Here is a 7,237-nt window from a genome sequence, read left to right as displayed (position 1 = left end):
AGCTCAAACACAGGGAGCCTTCCACTATGTAATCAGCAGTGCATTAGAAAATCAATGTCCCTCACACTCTGCAATGTGACGTTCCCTGCCAGCCTCTCCTCCCATACAGAAATACAGGGGCCTGGAAACTAGAGTCAGAAAAAGTCAGGTCACCCTGGGTGCGTTCAGATGGCCGGTCCACGCGAGCAGGGGCCTTGTCCCTTCCAAGACAGACCTTGGTGATTTCTCCCCACAGAACCACTTTCTTTCCCCTACTGCTAGGTTTCTCCATATATCAACAGATGTAAATAAATTCATTAAAATAATACAGTTACTCAAGTAATTATTTTGGCAAAATGCTATATTTCTTTGAATTTAGGTTGTCTAAGCCAGCTTTTCCAGCAAACTGTTCAATCAGTCATGTAACTCACATAAACACTCAGACTGGCTCCAGCAAAGACAGATAGGTAGTTGCCATTTTCTCTCTTTTAAAAAAATATTTATTGGGCCGGCACTGTGGCACAGCGGGTTAAAGCCCTGGCATGAAGCACCGGCATCCCATATGGGTGCCGGTTGGAGTCCCAGCTGCTCCTCTTCCAATCCAGCTCTCTGCTATGGCCTGGGAAAGCAGTGGAAGACGGCCCAAATCCTTGGGCCCCTGCACCCACATGGGAGACCTGGAAGAAACTCCTGGTTCCTGCCTTTGGATCAGCACAGCTCCAGCCATTGTGGCTATCTGGGAAGTGAACCAGCGGATGGAAGACCTCTCTCTCTGTCTCTACCTCTCTCTGTAACTTTGTCCTTCAAATAAATAAAATAAATCCTTAAAAAATATTTATTTATCTGAAAGTAAGAGTTACAGAGAGAGCGGGAGAGACAGGGAGAGATCTTCCATCTTCTGGTTCACTCCCCAGATGGCTGCAATGGCCAGGGCTGGGCCAGGCTGAAGCCAAGAGCAAGGAGCTCCTCCAGGTTTCCCACGTGGATGGTAGGAGCCCATTCTTTGATGCTTTTCCCATTCTGCAAAGAAGAAAACAGTAAACACCAAATTAGCAGAATGATAAAAGTAATAAATATCTGAACAAAAAATTAAACAGAATAAAATACTAGAAAAAGTGTTGATCTGCGCAAGGTTCTTTTGTCAAAAATGAAGAGAAATTGAAAAGCTCTTAGCTGGTCTAAGAAAAAAAGATGACTGAAGTGAAATAAGAAAAAAAAACAGGAGAGACGTTAACATAGATTTCTCCAAAATTAAAATGATTATAAGATGCTACTGTGCACACTTCTATATCAGCAAATTAGATCAGCTGAAGGAAACACTGAAATTCCTAGAAATGTACAGTCTACCCAGACTGAATCAAGCAGAAATAGACAGTTGGCACACAGAGGAAGGTATTGGAGTAATAACTAAACATCATCTAGCAAGCGTGAAAAAGTCCAGGTACAGAGGGCTTCAGATTTGGATTCTAAAAAACAGTCAAATGAGAATTCGCACCGTCCTTCTTAAACTCTTATGAGAAGCAGAAGTAGGAGGAATATTTCCAAACTTATTCTGTTAGGCTAACAGCACCCTGATACCAGCACTACCCAAAGATGTCACAAAAAAACTACAGGTCAATGTGCCAGGTAAACAAAGTTGTAAAAACCCTTAATAAAATACTGGCAAATCAAGTTCAACAACTCATTAAAGTGATCAGACACCAAGGCCAAATGCCACTTTTCTTGGAATGCAAGGTAGCCTCATCATGTACAAATCAACAGTGTGACCCACAGCATTAACAGAATGAATTCAAAGCTACGTGGTACTTTCCATACATGCAGAAAAGGCATTCAACACAGCGCAGCCTACTTTCATGATAAAAACCCTCACCAAAATGAATAGAAGAAATTTATTCAACACAGTTGTTTGTGACAACTTAGAGGAAGCTGTGTGGTTGGTGTGCCATGTGTGAGAAGTTAGATGCAGAGAAAGTCACATGTGATCACTTACATGTGGAATCTACAAAATTCCAGTATATTGCAATAGATGAGGAGGATGGGGAGGTGTCGCTCAGAGTATAAAGCTTCAGTTGTGAAAGGTAAACACATCTAGATACTTAATGCACAGAATGATGACAACAGCTAGTCATATTTTAGTGTAATCTGGATTTTTTTAACTTTTATTTAATGAATATAATTTCCAAAGTACGACTTATAGATTACAATGGCTTCCCCCCCATACCGTCCCTCCCACCCACAACCCTCCCCTTTCCCACTCCCTCTCCCCTTCCATTCACATCAAGACTCATTTTCGATTATCTTAATATACAGAAGATCAGGTTAGTATACATTAAGTAAGGATTTCAACAGTTCGCTCCCACACAGAAACATAAAGTGAAAAATAATAGATGATTTTTTTTAAATGATGATGAAATCAGATCAGACCTACTGTCATGTTTAATCCCAGTGAGAGTCAAGTTGGGAATTGATAATTTCTTTTTTTTTTTTTTTTTACAGAGGATCAGTTTAGCATGCATTAAGTAAAGATTTCAACAGTTTGCACCCGCATAGAAACACAAAGTGAAATATATTGTTTGAGTACTCGTTATAGCATTAAATCTCAATGTACAGCACATTAAGGACAGAGATCCTACATGAGGAGTAAGTGCACAGTGACTCCTGTTGTTGACTTTACCAATCGACACTCCTGTCTATGGCATCAGTAATCTCCCTATGCTCCAGTCATGAGTTTCCAAGGCTATGGAAGCCCTCTGAGTTCTCCGACTCTTATCTTGTTTAGACAAGGTCATAGTCAAAGTGGAGGCTCTCTCCTCCCTTCAGAGAAAGGTACCTCCTTCTTTGAAGACCTGTTCTTTCCACTGGGATCTCACTCACAGAGATCTTTTGCCAGAGTGTCTTGGCTTTCCATGCCTGAAATACTCTCATGGGCTTTTCAGCCAGATCCGAATGCCTTTAGGGCTGATTCTGAGGCCAGAGTGCTATTTAGGACATCTGCCATTCTATGAGTCTGCTGAGTATCTCACTTCCCATGTTGGATCACTCTCCCCTTTATTTATTCTATCGGTTAGTGTTAGCAGGTACTAGACTTGTTTATGTGCTCCCTTTGACTCTTAGTCCTTTCATTATGATCAATTGTGAACTGAAATTGATCACTTGGACTAGTGAGATGGCATTGATACATGCCACCTTGATGGGATTGAATTGGAATCCCCTGGTATGTTTCTAACTCTACCATTTGGGGCAAGTCAGCTTGAGCATGTCCCAAATTATACATCTCTTCTCTCTCTTATTCCCACTCTTATGTTTACAGGGAGTAATCTGGATATTTGTCAAGATTTGGTACTCTCACAAAAAAGGGATACATATTTGAACACAAGCACTTGTTCATTGTTTACCTCTAGCAGTCATTATGCTATATACACTACATACATGCATATCAAAGTATCTTATTTTATATGTGAATTATACACAATAAACTAAAAAAGTGAAAAATAAATTTAGTGTCTTATAGATAGAAACTATATGCTTGGATCTTGGTTTTCAATCCACTCAGACATTCCGTATCTTTTAAAAATGCATTTATTTATGTATTTGCATATTTTGAGAGAGAAAGCACAAGCGCAAGCACTGCCCTCTGCTTGTGCAGTCCCCAAATGTCCACCCCAACCAGGGCCAGGTCTGGCTGAAGCCCGGAGTGGAAAACTCAACCCCAGGATCCCAGGTGAGTGGCAGGGGCGCAAGTGTTTGAGCTGTCCCTGCATTGACCGGAACCTGGAATCACGAGTGGAGTCAGGCATGGGTTCAAGTGCTCCCATGTGGAATGTGGCTGTCCGTGTGAATCCACATTTCATTACCGTCACTAAAACGCGCGAGAGGAGTTTGTTAGGAAAGAAAGCTTTATCTCAGCTTCCCATTTGGAGGATGTGGTTCAGAACTGGGTAGCCCACGCCTGGTGTCTGGTGGAGCCCAGTCTCGGTGTGTGTGGGGGGAAAATGATCGCCTGGTGAGCCAGGAAGGGAGAGAAAGCAGTTAGGCAGAATTTGCACTCAAATAGTCTGCTTCCAGAACTGCGCTCCCAGTGACCTACGGCCTCCTGCTGGCGCCACCTCCTGGCCATCCTCAATCTTTCAATCATTAACATGAAGACGTCAGAGTTGAAGCATCTACTGAAATGTCACTTTAATAAAGAATTCATAGTTGTTGTTCAGGTATAAAACAAGTTGCTTTCCAGTCCTCTTTCTGAACTTCTCACCTTGTCACTTGATAACACAGCACAATCTGATTATATGTACAACATATGGTCCTCAGCGTAAAGATGACAGGCCTTATGATTTTCAACTTTACATTAGTGCAAAAACAATGCACATTCACAAGGAACCAGACTTAAACTTTTGAGTTTTGCCCTTCTCCAGGGCACATATAACTGGACCTTATAAATTATATTTTAAAGGAACAACAATATATTGAACACTTATTCTATTTTTTAACCATTTTAATTGAAGACATCATTATTTTGAGTGAACCATAGTCGGTACGAATTCCAATTTCAAATTTACTCTTTTGACTTAAAAATGTGTTTAATTTATTCAGCTGACAAGAGAGAATGAGAGATCTTCCACCTTTTTTTTTTCTCTCTCAAATGCTCACAATAAATGAGGCCAGGCCAGGCAATACTGGGCATCAGGAATTCCATCCAGGCCTCCTCCGTTAGTGGGAGGAGGCAACATATTGGGCCATCACCTGCTGCCTGCCAGGGTTTGCTGGACGTGGGAGCAGAACTGTTACTCAAACTCAAGCAATCTGATTTGGAATGTAGGCAACCCAATGCAGTATCTTAATTACCACACCAGTTTCCAACCCCACCATTACTGGTGTTTTATCATAACATTTTAAATGATCCAACTAAATGGTCTTGATAACTTTTATGTAATGTTTCCATCAATTTAACTTCAGCATAACATTGAGAATTAGGAAACCCCACCCAATTTCTCACAAATGTCTTCTTGAGATCTAAAGATTTTTCAGATAATTGTGTTGATGCCTGTAAACATATCCAAGTTTCTTTTGATTTACTCAAATCTTATTTAATGCAGCACCCAGAAATGTTTCCTCTGCAAGCACCATGAAACGGCAGCCACTGTGTGCATAGAAGATGCTGTCAGCAGAAAGTAGGGTAAACGCTGTGTTTGTAACCCCACTCAGCCCACTGCGGGCTGATGATTTTATGCAAGTTTATGTTGTGGGCCCTCACAACATAAGAGAATTCTTTCTCTTGGGAGAGTGAGGGTGGGGAGGTAATTAGCTTCCCATGGCTGCCCCCACTCGTGAGTTCCAATCACTGTGAAGAGGTTCCCCGTGAGATGAGCTGAGATGATGCAATCCCCAGAAGAATCAAGTCCCCACACTCACACACCTTTGGATTTAGATTGCTTTGGTTAGTATTTATTTCCTGGTGACACATGAGACAGTTATACCGGAAAATATTCCTACTGAAAGACCTATTTCTTTAGCTTAAGCATTCCATTTGTGATCCAGTACAAGGTGCTAAGTGTATCTGGTGGGTTTCCTGGTCTTTGTGAGACACCAATTAATCACCTTGAGGGTAAGTAAGTAGCTATAAAATGGATGTTTCTAAACACATAATTTAAAATATGTAACTATGGAAGATTTCATCACTTAAATTTCAGACACACATCCTTGGGTGGGCGTCAGAGGCTTGGGGCTGTTTTTGAGATCTTACAGGTGTGATGGTTCTGTTGTGTGAACAAAGATTCTTCCTCGTGTGGCTGCATCTACGAGGACTCCAGTGAACATCATTTTAATTGCATCACCACAGTGTCAGTGAGGGATCAAAACTTGTTTCTGGTTTTCTATTTAGCGTATTGTCTTTTTATGTCTTCATTAAAACTGGGCAATTTTCTCCAAGTAGTGATAAGGTAGTAGAATCTTATCAGCTTCAAAGTTAAGGTGGCTATGAAAGTCTAATTGTGAATCATAAAACAATCATTTGCAGAAAGTAAACTTTGTTTGAATTTCTCCGACCAAATGTACATTATTCTATTTTAAATAAACACTTTATGAAAGCAAGCTATTACAAAATTCTCTTCTCCTAATATATTTTGCATTTGTTGCTTGTTGCCTTTCTAGGTCCTTGTTGAGATCCAGTCCTATTGAAATACTCACTGCCACTCCACAGTTTCTCTGTTGTACTCTTACATTAATTAGATTCTATCTTCCATATTCATCATTCATCATTCAACATATGAAGCACAGTATAGTGCTTAGAAATCCAATGGGCACATGAATCAACCATTTCAAGTTTTCTTATTGTCTGGATGGATTTTTTCATACTGTGTGAGGTATCACCTCCATTTTAAGTTAACAAAAATGAATATTTTTACTTAAAAGAAAATTCCCAGGTTATATAAACTTTGAAATTAAATCTAGTACTTTGAAAGACCCAATGAAATGCAAAGCGATAGGGAAGTACAAAGGAAAGAAGGAAGGAAGGGGGGTGGGAGGGATAGAGGGAGGAAGGAAGGAAGAAGAGAGGGAAGAAAAAGAGAGAGAGAGGAAGGGAGAGGAAGGGAGGAAAGAGAAGTGAAGGAGAGAGAGGGAGAGGAGGAAGGAAGCAAATAACCAGCCCTAAGGATTTGGGGTGCATAATGAGGATAAACAGGAAAAATGCAAATGCTGGCAGCCTTAACTGTGCTCCATCTACTACCCTGAAGAAGCTCAGAGGTCAACAGTGTTTTCTGAGGGTGGGCTCATCATCCGATCACCTGATCATCTCATCGTGCTGGGGTGGGGGTGACGTGAGGGCCCACAACATAAACTTGCATAAAATCAGCAGCCCACAGTGGGCTGAGTGGGGTTACAAACACAGCGTTTACCCTACTTTCTGCTGACAGCATCTTCTGTGCACACAGTGGCTGCCGTTTCGTGGTGCTTGCAGAGGAAACATTTCTGGGTGCTGCAGCACAGGCCGTCCATGTTCACACTCTTCTAGTGGCTACAGGAGGAGGATGACAGTGATGGCTCTGATACAGTAAACGCCATAACGTGAACAGGCTCTGGCTCCTGGGAGTGAGAAGGGCTGTAAAGGAAAGATACGTCGATTACTCAGTCACCTGTTTGCCAAAAGGCACCATTCACTCTTGAGAATGTGCTTTGTGGTACCACAAAGACCATTTAATTTTCTCGGTTAGATCTGGAGCTAGTCAATTTGCCTGTTACCCTAAGAAAAATGCAATTTAAT

This window comes from Oryctolagus cuniculus, chromosome 6, assembly GCF_964237555.1.
Source record: "Oryctolagus cuniculus chromosome 6, mOryCun1.1, whole genome shotgun sequence".
Taxonomy (NCBI): domain Eukaryota; kingdom Metazoa; phylum Chordata; class Mammalia; order Lagomorpha; family Leporidae; genus Oryctolagus; species Oryctolagus cuniculus.
The sequence above is the reverse complement of the archived record's forward strand: the minus strand, read 5'-3'. Positions refer to the sequence as shown.